This window comes from Monodelphis domestica, chromosome 3 (assembly GCF_027887165.1).
Source record: "Monodelphis domestica isolate mMonDom1 chromosome 3, mMonDom1.pri, whole genome shotgun sequence".
Classification (NCBI taxonomy): domain Eukaryota; kingdom Metazoa; phylum Chordata; class Mammalia; order Didelphimorphia; family Didelphidae; genus Monodelphis; species Monodelphis domestica.
Window position 1 is genome coordinate 336,551,465 of NC_077229.1, and position 14,299 is coordinate 336,565,763.

General features: G+C 35.3%; 1 long non-coding RNA gene across 1 annotated transcript in view; it reads left to right on the forward strand.

Moving 5' to 3' along the window:
• The first annotated feature begins 625 nt into the window (after positions 1 to 625).
• The window catches only part of LOC103098248 (uncharacterized), a 173,469-nt gene continuing 159,795 nt past the window's right edge, over positions 626 to 14,299 (forward strand). The window contains exons 1-2 of the long non-coding RNA XR_008917758.1: positions 626 to 1,912; positions 3,713 to 3,772. This is a non-coding gene — a long non-coding RNA (uncharacterized LOC103098248). The remainder of the gene's footprint in view (positions 1,913 to 3,712; positions 3,773 to 14,299) is intronic.

A 14,299-nucleotide genomic window follows, 5' to 3' on the forward strand; every position in this document is an offset into this window, starting at 1 on the left:
GTGCTTACCTGCTCTGGGGTATCTTCCACATCAATCCATAGAGGAGACATCCCCTCAAACTATCATAAGTGACCCATTTCTCAGGAACCCCATTTTTCAAAAATAGCCTCTCGGCAGGAGGCATCTCTCTCCTTTTACCTCACCAGCAGCCATATTCCCCCTCTCCCTTCAACTCCTCCATTTCCTTACACAAAACCTTCCATATCCTCAGTTCTTCAACCCCACCCCATTTTTCACAATAAATTTTACAACACAGACATTTGATTTGAGCTTCAGAACAACCTGTTGAGGTCGGTACTACAAGTAACACTATTCCCATTTTATAGATAAACAGATACAGAAAGGTAAAATGACTTGGCAATAGTTATGTGATTAATAAGTATCAAAAACTAAATAGAAACCTAGCACTTTATCCATCATGCCAAACTGCTTTTGACACTTGGAACAACCTTGTTCTTTGAAAACAACCAATTATTGAAGTTCTGTCTTTAATCACTAGAATAGGTTTGCTTTTTAATCCTTTTTCCTTGTTTTCTCATAAAAGTCCAAGAATTCTCTTAAGAAATATCTTAGTCATATCCTCTCTTTCCTTAATTCAGTTGTCTTCTGATTCTCAGATCTTCCAAGTTAAATGAATGAGATAGAAAAATGTTTTTCTCTTTTTTTTTATTGCTTTACAATATAGGCAGTCTCAAACTTGCATATATCTGAGGTTAGTCCCTTATATATGAATGACTAAACTGCACAGCTGCTACAGAAATCCCTCTTGCCATTGCAGGTCTATCTTGTCAAAACAGGAGCAAGTAGAACTTCTAGTTCTATTGGTCCTAGGGCAGGGCCTAATGGAGTTGACCATAAATATGTTCTGATTCTATTGATATGGCCATGTGAATTGGCTCTACTTGAGGGACAGCCACCTCATTTTACTGAGGTTGCACAGAAAAACCCTGATTGGTCCTCATGTGATCCTGGGACTGAAGGGTTGTGTTGAAGATGAATGCTAACTAAATCAAGCAGAGAAGACTTTTCAGGAGGCTCTAAGATCTGTAGAAAAATCGCATCCCCTCTTTTTGAGCTTCTTAGTATAAGGGCAGATTCCTACACTAGCTTTTCCTTGGACTATCAATGTCATCTGCAACTTAAGTACATGCCAGCAAGAATATGTGCTTGCCTAGTTGAGGTCTCTTGTCTGTTTCCCTAATTTGAGTTCACTAAGTGACCATCCTGAGAATGAGTTTTTTCCACATTAATAAAATAATGGAGAATTTGGAAGTTCCTGAGTTAATTAGTGCTGACTTCTCCTTGGTATGTGCTTCTTAAAAATGACACACATTTTTGAAGGAGAAGATCCCTGTCAGGATCATTCCTAGCCTGAAAGGACTAAAGAGCCATGTATGGCTAGCTAGGAGTTAGTTTTTATGAGTTGCTCAGACAATACAGGTCTGAGATGAATGTGAAATATTATTTGGCAGTCCTACAAATGTTTTTCAACTTCCTGGCAAAGCATAAAGATAAACATGATGGGTAATTGTGTTTTAAATATTTGTTGATGTGTGCTGAGTCTTTTGTGTTGCAAGAATTTCCTTTGTGGTGGGGGAAATGAATAGTACTCTAAGATTTGAAATCTACTTTTAACACAGTACTTTTTTTGAGAAGGGACCCTTTAGGGAAGACTTTAGATATACTTAAGTTCTGTTTTAGAGATTTTCTAGGTATTCTATTCTGGAGAATAAGTTGGAGAATGTGAAAAAAACTTTGGACATATTTGAGATCAGATTCACGTCCTTTTCCACTCAAGATTAATCAGGGGTCTATCAAAGCCAGAGGCCCTTCTGGGAAGGAGATACTACTTCAGCTGCAAGGGACACTGTTTAAAGCTGGATTCAATACATTTCAAATATTGGAGTGGATGGTATGTATGAACCATCATATTATATGTTGGCAGGGGTAGAAGCATGTTGAGTGGAGATGGTAGGGTATGGTGGTAGAGAGGATATAAAGATGGATAAAGCATCTTTTCTTCTATAAAGCTTACAACCTTATAAGGGGAACATAAGATATCTAATTAGGAACTATAAGGGAGACAGTAAAAGTGTAAAAGTAAAAGAATGTGCTATGTTAGAGAAAGAACAGATTACTTCTGGCAGGGAGGTTCAGTTTAATGGACCCCAAATACCTTTTTGACCCCAACAAATATTTCATCATCGATAAGTATTATATATTTCATTTATTTGATTATTATATATTTCATACAGGAATTGTATGAATCATTGGCAATTCAAAGAAAGGCAAAAATGGTCCCTGCCCTCAAGAAACTCACATTCTAATAGAGGGGACGACATGCAAATAGCTATGATACACAAGATATATTCAGTGTAAATTGGAGGTTATTTCAGAGAGCAGACACTGGATGGGAGTGAGGAGGATAGGGGATGGAATGGGCGAACTAGGAAAAATTGATGGTAGGTGAGATTCCAACTGAATCTTGAAGGAGGCCATAGAATCCAGAAGGTAAAGACAAGAAGGGAGAGCATGCTAGGTATGAGGGATAGTCATTGAAAAGACACAAGTCTTAGTAATCTAAAAATTCATAAGAATTTTGGATGGGAAAAACTTTGTATGGGAAAGCATAATACAAAAAAAAAGTCTGATAGGAAGTTTCTTCCCTTGATAAGGAAGGAGATGGTAAGAGAGCACTTACTTGCCCTTGATTACTTGAGTTGCTCAAGTCACCTGGCCCAGAAGAACTATATCCCAGATATTGATAGAATCTTCAGAGAGGATTGTTGTTCCATTATCAGTGATATTTGAGAGATCATGGAGATTGAAGGGATGACACAGAATCCCAATTTTCAAAAATGGGAAGTGAATAAAATTTAAAAACTAGAGGCTGTGGAGTTTGATTTCAGTTACTGAGAAAATTGTAGACTGAGTCATTAAAGTGCTGGTTAGAGAAAATTTAGAGAAAGAGATGATGTATGACTTTTTCAGAAAGTTGCTGTGCTTGACTAACCCCCCCCCCCCCCATGAGGGAAATAATGAAGATATGTTTTCCAGAGATTTTAGAAAAGTATTTGATAAAATATCTCATATTATTCTTGTGGAAAAGATGGGAAAATGTGGACTAGATCATTGTACAATGGATTTGGAATTGGTTAGATGGCTGGGGTCTGAGAATGATAATTAATGATGTGATATCAACTTGGCTAGAGATGTCCATTGGAATGCCCCAGGGTTTCAAACTTTTAGGAATTTTTATCAATGATTTTGTCTTTAATATGTCAACATCTCTTACATATATTTCCTTCTCTCTATTTATAACCATCACCCTAGTTCAAGCCCTAATCACTTCCCATCTAGACAATTAGAATAGTCTTTTAATTGGTCTCCCTGCTCTAATCCATCCCCAACACCACCCTATTACACTGTCAAAGTGATTTACTTAAAGTGCATATTTGATCACACCACCTACCTGTTAATAAACTCCAGAGGCTCCTAGGACCTCTAGGATCAAATATAGACTTCTCAGTTTGACATTTAAAATTCTTCATATGCTGAGACCTTCTTGCCTCTTCGTATGACTTATGTATGACTTCATTCCATAAACTCCATCCATACTGTACTTTTTGTTTTTCATACACAATACTTAGTGACCTGTCTCTGTACTATTGCATAGATTGTGTCTATAATCTGTAATCATTTCCTTCCTCAGGCTTGTCTCTTGGAATAACTGAATTTTTCAAGATTTAGCTCAAGCTCCATCTTCCTCAAGGTAGGTCCCCTCCTTTGCTACTGGTGCTTTCCCTTCCAAGATAATCTTGTGCCTGTTTCATATGTGTTCTAGATATTCTAATATATATGTATACACACACACACACACACACACACACACACATATATACACACAAACATTATCTCTTTTGATTAGAGGAAAAACTCTTTAAGGGTAGGGTCTTTATCATTTTGTGATTTTTTAAAAAAATCTCCAGCATCTAGGGCCTGACAAATAGTAGGGACCTGATAAATCCTTGTTCTTTTCTCATCTTTGCATGTCTGGGATTGGGGGATTATTTTTCCTATGACCATGGTATTTCCCATTTCCCAGTGATCTTACTTTTTGTCATACAGGCATTTGCATCTTATAAAATTCAGTTTAACAATATCCTTATGACATTAAATCTGTGATGTGGACAAGATTGTCCCATGTTTTTCTTTTTATAGCAATACTTTCACCTGAAAGAAAATAGGGAAGATAGGTACTTCTTCAGCAAAACTATATGAAATATTCTCAAGAAAAAGATAAAGAATAATATAAAACTTGACAATTATAGTGTGACTTTTGGTTGTGTTTTTAGAAATTGTTTTGGCTGAATAAAGTTATTTAGTTTGTAATGAGTTTTGGAAGAAATGATGGGGGAGGGAAGGAATTGGGAAATGAATTTCTATTAATTGAAAAGTTAGGTTATAGTTGTTTCTTTCCAATCTAAATCAAATTATTATGACAGAGATTTCAGACAATTGGATTGAGGAATAATTTTCTTGCAATAATGACCTCATTATATAACTAGAAAGATACAAGTAGGAAAAATATCATTTTTATTTCTGCTGGAATAAATGATTTAAAAGTGACTTTTTTATTATGCATTGTAAAATTATTCCCCCCCCCCTCCCCAAATGCTGCTGAAGCAATAGAGAAGAGGCTGTTCAGTTATTTTCTAGCATTAGCCCGTGGCCCACCCTTAGATATAAATTAACCTAGCAAAGAATGAGGACTCATATAATTTTACATTGTGCAAATCAATTGTTTTTCCTACTAAATGGATTTAATATGCAGTAGACTCAAGGAAATTCTTTGTTCAAGTAATATTTGAGATGAATCTAATTAAAAAGTCTTGGCTGTTCTATTCACTAGTAAGATGATGGATAGTGTATGTATTTTTTCATTTTTCCAGTTATATTTTATTTGGTTTGTGCATAGCTATTAACCTTATAAATGACTGAAAAGGTACAAAAGTGATTCTACTTGATAATTTAAAGGGAAAATATTATATATATTTTCTCCAAATGTCATTCATGGGAGAAAACATTTCCAAGTTTTTTTCTTCTCTCAAAAGGATACTGAATAGGAAGGAGCAAGTGGTAGAGAGTGTATTTGAAATATGATGAGACATCACCCAATTTTAACCCCAAGGGGATACACTAATTATCTGGGTCAGATTGTTAGAAACAATTACTAAACCTCTCAATCAGTTTTCTTTTCCCTCTTGCTAGTTAACTAACCATGTAAATCAGCATGCCAGGTATAATTTTTAAGTTCTAATACTTTTGTTTTTTGAGAAAATGTAAAATGTAAGTATAAATTATCTATAAATATAAATGTGACTAGTGCTTTCTGTTTTTGTGAATAATCCCATTAATTTTATTATAAGCCAAAAGTTGGAATAGCTAGCAACAGAAAATAAAATTTTATAAAATTATAGATTAGGAGTTTTGTAGGTCATTTAGACTTAGAAATTATAAAGGTTAAAATTAATGGTTGGACAATAATTATGTGAAATTATGTGATCACTAATATTTATTATATTTTGAGTCAGAAATTTATTTACAAATATATGCAAATAGAAAGGAAACAATAAAGAAGAGAAATGTGAGGGGGATAGATAAATTATCTATCCTACCACCCTAAATATTTTGTTCCAGGTGTGCTTAATCCAGACAGAGATTAATTAGTTCTCAACCAGGAAGGCTGATAGTGAGTAACCACACAGCTTCCTCCAAGATGGAAGCCAGTCTCTCCAGAAGCTAGGAAAGAGGTCAGCCTTTCACTCATCCAACGAAGCAACCCAAGAGTCAGAGTCCAAGTAGGAGCTGAGCTCCAAGCCTATGATCCAAGCCGAAGTCTCCAGGGAAGCTCCCTCGAAGACTATCTAAGGCTATCTCCAGAAGACAATCTCTTCAGACTATCTTCTCAAAGACAATTTCCCCTAAAGGAGTTTGGGGCTTGCTTTTATGGGGACTTCTTGTCCCTTCCCCTTTTCACAGGGGCTAATCACAGTTTCCAAATTGTCTAGCACTGCCCAGGGGGCAGTGTCTGTGGGATGGACTTATCACCTTCTGAAGGATAAGTTCTCATCAAAAAGGTTCACAGTTTCCTGATTGACTGAATTCCTAAAGGTATGAATTCTCTAAGTACCTTGTTAGCTTCTCACCTAGTACTAAGTAGGGTGTTTAATCTTTTGTTGATTCAATTTAAAAGTAGATAAAGGAGAGTTAATACTGTCTTCAGTCTAGTGAGTTACTAAGTAGGGGTACTTAAGTTAGTGTTTTCTCAGGATAGACAATATAGTAAAGAATTCTCTTTCACAAAATTAATGTTTTGTAGCATTAGCAGTCAGCATGCATAAAGGTTCACATATGAATTTCTTTAGTGCTTACTTAATATCTATTTCAGCCTGCTCTCAATAAATCAACTAATCAACAAACATTTATTAAGCACCTACTCTATACTAGGCATGGTGTTAAGAACTAAGTTGCAAAACTGAAAATGAAATATTACTTGGCCTCAAGGATATTATACTGAATTGGGGAAGACAGTCTATTCATCCATAAGTATTTCATACTAACACTCCTAACATACAGCACATACTAACATACAGCACTTCCAAAAGACTTAGCCACATAGCAAGAGGAGAGAGAGATGAGACTGGTTGCTGGCATATAGTCTTCTTCTCTGGGTTCTTAGGTTTCCAGGAGTTTTTAGAATTGGCCAGGGGAAATTCATATCCTGAAACTGAGATAAAAGATTGTGGGTAGGATGTACAGAATCCATTCAAGCAGAGAAGCAAGTAGGAGTGAGGAGGAAGTGACTACCAGGATGAGTAGGACTTTTGGTTTGGAGCTAGAGAAGTTGAACTGGAGGTTGGTTGAGAGAGGACTTCTGGAAGTCCTGAGCCAAGATTGTAAGGATTATTCAATTGTTTACCATGTCCTCCTTTCTTGTACAATCATCATGAGAGATTCTCATGATCTCAAAGTCTATGAGTCTCTTGGTGCCAGGATATTATGGACTTTTCTCCATCCCCCAGTATAAGAGAAAGAGAGGGGGAGCAGAAACCTTTAGGGAAGATCCCACTCTGAGCCAGTCCCAGGCTGGATTAAAAGCAAGTGTTGTCAATTCCACCCAGTTCTTCCAAAGGGAAAGGATGCTCTTTATACTAACTGCCCTCCTCAGCAAAAAAAAAAAGTACCACCAGAAAAAAGTAATAAAGTTGGTCATTAACAAAAGTTAATGTTGGTTAATGTTATGTTGGTCATACAAAGTTGTTTGGCATGTCTTGGTTAATTTTTACAGAAATAGAGTAGAAAGAAGAGAATGTTTTCTGTTTTAGAGAAATGACATTACTGATATAGACTGAACTTGGGGGCTTATTTAGAATAGTCAGGCAAAATGGGAGGATGGTATTAAAACTTGGCAATTGATTAAAAATCTATAGTAAATTATGAGTTAGTAAGAATGAGAAATTGTATTTTTTTTACCTTTTGTTTCTTTTGGTGGTGCTATTTGGTATGCTAGGCTTTGAAGCACAAACTTTGTCCCTCAAAGGGAGAAGTGAGCTGCTCAGATAGGTAAAGTTGTACTCCTGGGGAAGAGCAATGCATGAAGGAATCAGATCCTTTGAACCATACCCAATATGTCTATTGGCTCAGTGTATGTTTGATATCTCCACTTCTCCAACCTCCCCAGAACTACTTGCTGCTCACATGTAAAACAAACACATGATTTTTTCAGTTTTTTCAGGTATAAAGGTAAAGGTAATAGCTAATTTTAGGACAATAGGACATTTGGGATAAGAATTCCGTATTTGGTAAAAGTTATAGGGAAACCTGGAAAGCAGTCTAGCAGAAAGTACACCTAGACCAATATCTTACCCCATTTACTACAAGAGCAAAATGGTTACATGACCTAGAAATAAAGCAATTTAGAAGAACATGGAACATATTAACTACCAAATTTATCAACAGAAGAAGAATTTATGAATAAGCAAGAGACAGAGAGCATTGGGAAATGTAAGATGGATAATTTTGATTACATTAAATTAGAAAAAGGTTTTGTACAAACATGTTTGCAAGATTAGAAGGAAAGTAGAAAGTTGAGGGAATTTTTTTTTTTTGTAGATAGTTTCTTGTATAGAGGTCATGTAACTCAAGTACATTGATAATATTATCAAATTTATAAAAAATATGTGCCATTCCCCAATTGATAAATGGTTAAACATATAAATAGACAGTTTGGGGATGAATAAATTAAAGTTATATATAGTGTAGTAGATAATGAAACTTGGTGAATTATAGTGGTAGGGAATTTTATAGAAGTTGTACCAGGAAGCAAGCCAAAGGAGAGACTGAATCTTCTTGAGCCCCTCCCATACACTACTTTCTGTTCCTTTCAACTGTCTGGGTAATGATCTTCTCACAGATGGCAAGTTGAAGATTTTTTCCCTAATAACCAAATCCTATAACCATTCCTTTAACTAAAGGGTCTTTTATTCTTTGGGGAGAGGGGTAAGAAGAAATTGGGGAGGGGGAGAAGAGGGAAATTAGGGTCTCCCTAATTTCTAAGTTATCTTGTTGATTGAAGATTTGAAATATAGTCAGTTCAGAAAACAAAATTATCTTCCTCTAAGGGTAGATATCAACAGCACTGCTGATAAGTCTCTTTTGGGCTAAACCAAATTTCTCTTCAGCTCATAGGCTAGGTAGAAGGCAATGGCTAGAGAATAGATGAAGGGGTCTGTTTTCCACCTTTAGGTAGAAATAGCCAAGCAGGAATCAAGTCTCAGGCAGCAGGAGCCTCTTAACTGCTTTTTCCAAGGCTCTATTGGAACTACCTCCCCTCCTCCATTGATTGGCGTTCCTAAAAGTTCTGAGCTCCTTTTCTTTTTGCATATGCATTTCCCCATTTCTGTCTTTGGCAGAATTTACAACCAGTCTAAGCTATGATACTATACTATTTTAAAGTATTCCACAACCCTCCAACATTTGGCACCCCAGGAAAGGTCTGACCCATTGAGAAAAATGTTGCTACAAATATTGTTTGGAGTTACCATATTAGTTGTCAGAGGGAAAAGATACAGATAACACAGAAACCAAAAAGATTCTGCCTCTGAGGGATATTGCAAAGATTTCTGACTCAGCTGGTATTATTCATTCAAAAATTCACAAATGATTCTCCACTCAGGAAATGGATTTAATAAAATGCAGATTTCCAAAGTGTCTAATTGAGTCTTACAGAGCGCTCAAGGAGCTAAAAAGGGCTTTTAAAATTTTTGAACCAGCTTTTGAGTATTTGGATTTTCTTTTATCAGAATTATTTAGCCTTCATGAGTTCATTGACAAGACCAGAATAGACAATTCACTGACAAACTAGCCCACAGAGGAGGAAAGAGAAGATTATTACTTTGCTAACCCTATCAGTTTGGCATACCTGAGAAAATGCAGGGAAGACCTCTTATAAGCATTCAGGTCTTTTTGTTCCAAACCCAATGCTTGGAGCAAATTTGATAAGTTAAGCCAGGAAAAAGACGAGCATCCTGCAGCTTATATTGATAGACTGGCCGAGATGGTTGAATCTATCATGAGTCCGAATCAAGTCTCATTAGAATCAGTGGCCCATGTTAGGAGACAATTCCTGAGAGGTTGTAACTCTCATTCTAAGACTTCTTTGGGAATTATTTCCCAAAATATGATAACATCACGATTAATGAACTGAGAGATGCATCCACTTATTTGTTTGATAGCTATAAGGAACAAGAACAGGAAAAGAGAGAATTGAAATAACTACAACAGACAGAGGACTCTCTTAAACAAAAGGAAATTGAGCAAATAAAAAACTTACAAATTATTAAAACATATGCTAGATCCTCATACCAGCAACAGAGAGGTCAAAAAGAGACCAGGAAATGTTTTTTAGGTCACAAAGTGGGTTACTTGGTGAAAGATTGTTATCTTAAAAGGAAATATGAACAAAACAATAAAAGCAAAATAATACAGGGGAGAACATATTATAGATACAAATCAAATCCTTGCTGTGAGCATTGCAATTTGAAACAATCAGAAACCCTGGAACTTGACAGTATTAAACTGGCTATAAAAACAGGAGAAAAACCTAAATACTCAGAGGTTTTGACCAAGGGAAGATATCTGTTATGAAGCCAGAATTTTTTGGCTTCTTGAAAATATACTTGAAATATTTGAAAATAAAAAAAGGGCATGGAAGAAAGGAATTGCAGAGTGTGACACTTAATAAGGGACTTGCAGGATTGAAAATAAAAATACAAAGGGACAATAAATTACATGGGTGGTACCTGAAAATGAATTTACATATCTGTGAGAATTTATGATGAAGAATCAAATCAAAACTTAAGTGAAAAGCAGAGATAAGTAAAGGAGATAGACCAAGAGATCACATATATGATAGCACAGATGCAAGCTGATATTGGAGACTCATACAAAAAGTGCATAGTAACCAGTCATGAGAAAAACAAAGAACAGATCAAAACATATTTAGATAAATTCTTTGGGTGCAGATTGGGTTCAGGGATTGAAATGGAGAGAAAGGGAATTCACAAAAACTTATATAAACATAATAATAAGTTGATGAAAGAAACAGAAAAACAAAATTTCATTTTCCTGCAACAAAATAACCAAATAAATGCACAGACTAAGGTTATTATGGCAGATGTATCTATAGGAGCTATACACAATGTACATGATCTCACAGACATGGATAAAACCCCACTTGGACCAATTAGAAATTCTAAAAGCTATTTGGTAAAGACTTCCTTAGAGAAAATATCTAATTTGAATCCAGAAGCTGAAATTTTTCACCCTATACAAAACAACTTAGAAAATTCAAATCTAAAGGGAAATGGAGTTGAAAATACAGTTAATATTGATAATCATATTCAAAGTATTGGAAATGTAATATCAGTTAGATTTGAAAACACAGATGGAATGCAGGGCACAACAACTTCCATGACAGCCAAGGGTTTAATATGCATTGGTTATTGTGGATAGACTAATAAGATGGGTTGAGGCATATCCAGCTAGGAAAAATGATATAGCCACAGTAGTGGGTTTTTACTGAAAGTATTAAAAGCAGCCTCCACAATATATATAGACCAAAGAGTTCAGGCCAAGTTGAACGAATGAATAAAGAATTGAAAACATTAATAGTAAAACTCTGTTCAGAAACCCATTTAAAATGGACAGATGTTATTCCATTAGCATTGTTTCAACTAAGAACAAGACCCAGAGGTGACTTGCATGTATCCCCATTTGAGATGTTATATAGTCAACCTTTATGGCATGGTAGGACTGCAAAACCATCATATTTATCTATGTTAAAAGGAGAATGTCAACTTCATCATTACCTAGTAGTAATACAAAGTAGATGGGAAGAACTAAGGAAGCTAGAATTGTTAGTGCAATGGGTACTATTAGATTTCTCATTATATAAAATAAAACCAGGAGAAAAAGTATATGTGAAAAATTTTAATAGAGAAACATCTACAGAACCAAGATGGATATAGGCCCTCTAGACATGATTATGGTTACTCCTACATCTGTCAAAATATTGGGGAAAGATCCGTGGTATCATGCCTTGCATGTGAAACAACATTATTCCCATAATAGTACCAGCAATGTAGAAGAACAAGAAGTAACATCCTAAAGAAAATGCTTAAGAAAAAAATCTGAGGTATTGCCAATAGCTCCAACAATAACATATTAACAATTGTCCCTATAAATGGAAATCAACACATGAGAGTAGAAGAAGAATAATAAAAATGAAAGCACTGTACACAACTACACAAGAACAACACCACAAATGAGAAACATGAGAGTACAAGTTAAAACAGAATATAATCACTGGAAAAGCAATGATGAAATAGCCCCAAATATGAAGATTATAGCTCCAGTAAGAAAAGATCTCTGCTTACAACAACAACCACATTAAGAATGAAACAAGATTACTTAACAAAGAAGGCACATCTCTGCAAAACACATGACATCATGTATAATTCTATCTTATACCAACAAGAAAATAAGGACCATAGAGAAAAGGAAAATTCCATCTCCAAAATAAGTCAAAATAATCTCCTAATGTAAACATCTCAAAGAAGCCAAATCTATGTGAATTAAAACCCCTTGAAATATTAAACATCAAATTATATAAGACAATATCACATTTCAAAATCATAAGATGAATCTTAAAAATCTACTTAGTACATCATATTACATACACCCACACATGAAGATTATCACACGGAAAAGCATACATCCACTCATGAAGAATCAAACTACTATAGACTGATAGGCATGCATGAAGAATTCAAACTTACTTCCATTAACATGCAAACAAGGAAAAATCAATCTTACACACAGGAATATAAAGAGCTTACATGCATGCGTGTTCCTGTATGTTAAAGAACATAGGAATTCAATCAAGGTGAGGCGACAGACAACATGTGTAACCTGAACAGATGAAGTACCCAAGACATGTATGTTTCTACAGTCAACACCAAGGACATGGAAAGACTTTGAAATCTAGAACTGATGGCGATGAGGTCATGTAAGAATTTGTCATACATCTTAACTTCACACATAGGTACATGTACATATACAATTATCATAAGCATGACGTGGAAAGAAATCTCATGGATTGGGTAAGTATGTAACATCTCATAATTAGAACACAGACAAAATTCATACTGATATAATTGTGTTTGTGTAAAAAATTCAAAGGAAATTTTCCTATCTGCATGACTTTGAAAAGAACTCACATACAAAATGTATCATAATTGTACATGTGTAAAATCTGTACAGACAAAACCATGTACATTTGTAAAATACTAATGGAACTAACATTCTAACATTATAATGGTAAATTAATGACATTTTTAACAACTAACACACAGGGCAAGATTAGATAAGTCATTTGAAATTCTAAATGGATTAGGGGCAGATGGATAGCATATTTAACATAAGTTATAAAGTAACATTAGGAATGGAGATTGTTTATAAAACTTTTACTTAGAACAGGCTATAGTTCATTAGGAAATAAGGAAGTTAAATTGTTTAAATTGTTGCATTGATTATTATTGTTTTCAAAACCATATTTCTGTATTGTACTTCTATGTTATGATCTACCCCGCTCTCCTTAATCTCAAATCTTAGGATAGGGCTAGATAGATTAGAATAGTAAAGACAGACTAGGATTTATTTTTTTTTATTTTAGAGGGTTGTGGAATACTTTAAAATAGTATAGTTTTATAGTTTAGACAGAAGAAATTAAGAAAATAAGAGATATGAAAAGAGGAATGCAGAATTACTGGTTGTAAATTCTGCCAAAGACAGAAATGGGGATTTGTAAATAAATAATTATTTGGGCAAAGAAAAATGCATCTGCAAAAAGAAAAGGAGCTCAGAACTTTTAGGAACACCAAAGGAGGAGAGGGGATGGTTCCAATAGAGTCTTGGAAAAAGCAGTTAAGAGGCTCCTGCTGCCTGAGAATTGATTCCTGATTGGCTGTTTGTACCTGAAGGTGGAAGACAGATCCCTTCATCTCTTCTCTAGCCATTGCCTTCTACCTAGACTGTGAGCTGAAGAGAAATTTAGCCCAAAAGAGACTTGTCAGCAGTGCTGTTGATATCTACCCTTAGGGGAAGATAATTTTGTTTTCCAAACTGACTATATTTCAACCACCAAAGAGAGAGAGAAAGAAAGGGGGGGGGGGGACTTGGAGTCTCTCTCTTTCTTTCTTTCTTTCTTTCTTTCTTTCTTTCTTTCTTTCTTTCTTTCTTTCTTTCTTTCTTTCTTTCTTTCTTTCTTTCTTTCTTTCTTTCTTTCTTTCTTTCTTTCTTTCTTTCTTTCTTTCTTTCTTTCTTTCTTTCTTTCTTTCTTTCTTTCTTTCTTTCTTTCTTTCTTTCTTTCTTTCTTTCTTTCTTTCTTTCTTTCTCTCTTTGGTGGTTGAAAGCTGGCTACAAGACCTTGGTGGGCTGACTTGTTTTTTTGAGGTTCTCTGGCTTTGACTGGAGAGGGCTGCTACAGGAATCTGAGGCTGCTTATTTGTAATGGAGGTAGAACAGAGAAATGCTGAGGGATGCCACACAGTGATTCCAAGTCCCCTCCCCCTGTCAGCTCAAATTGCCAACTCCTGGTAACATTCCATTGGAACCCTGGCTCTTGCATCTTGGTTTACAAGTCCTGCAAAACCTCTCTCTCTTCATGTCTCTATCA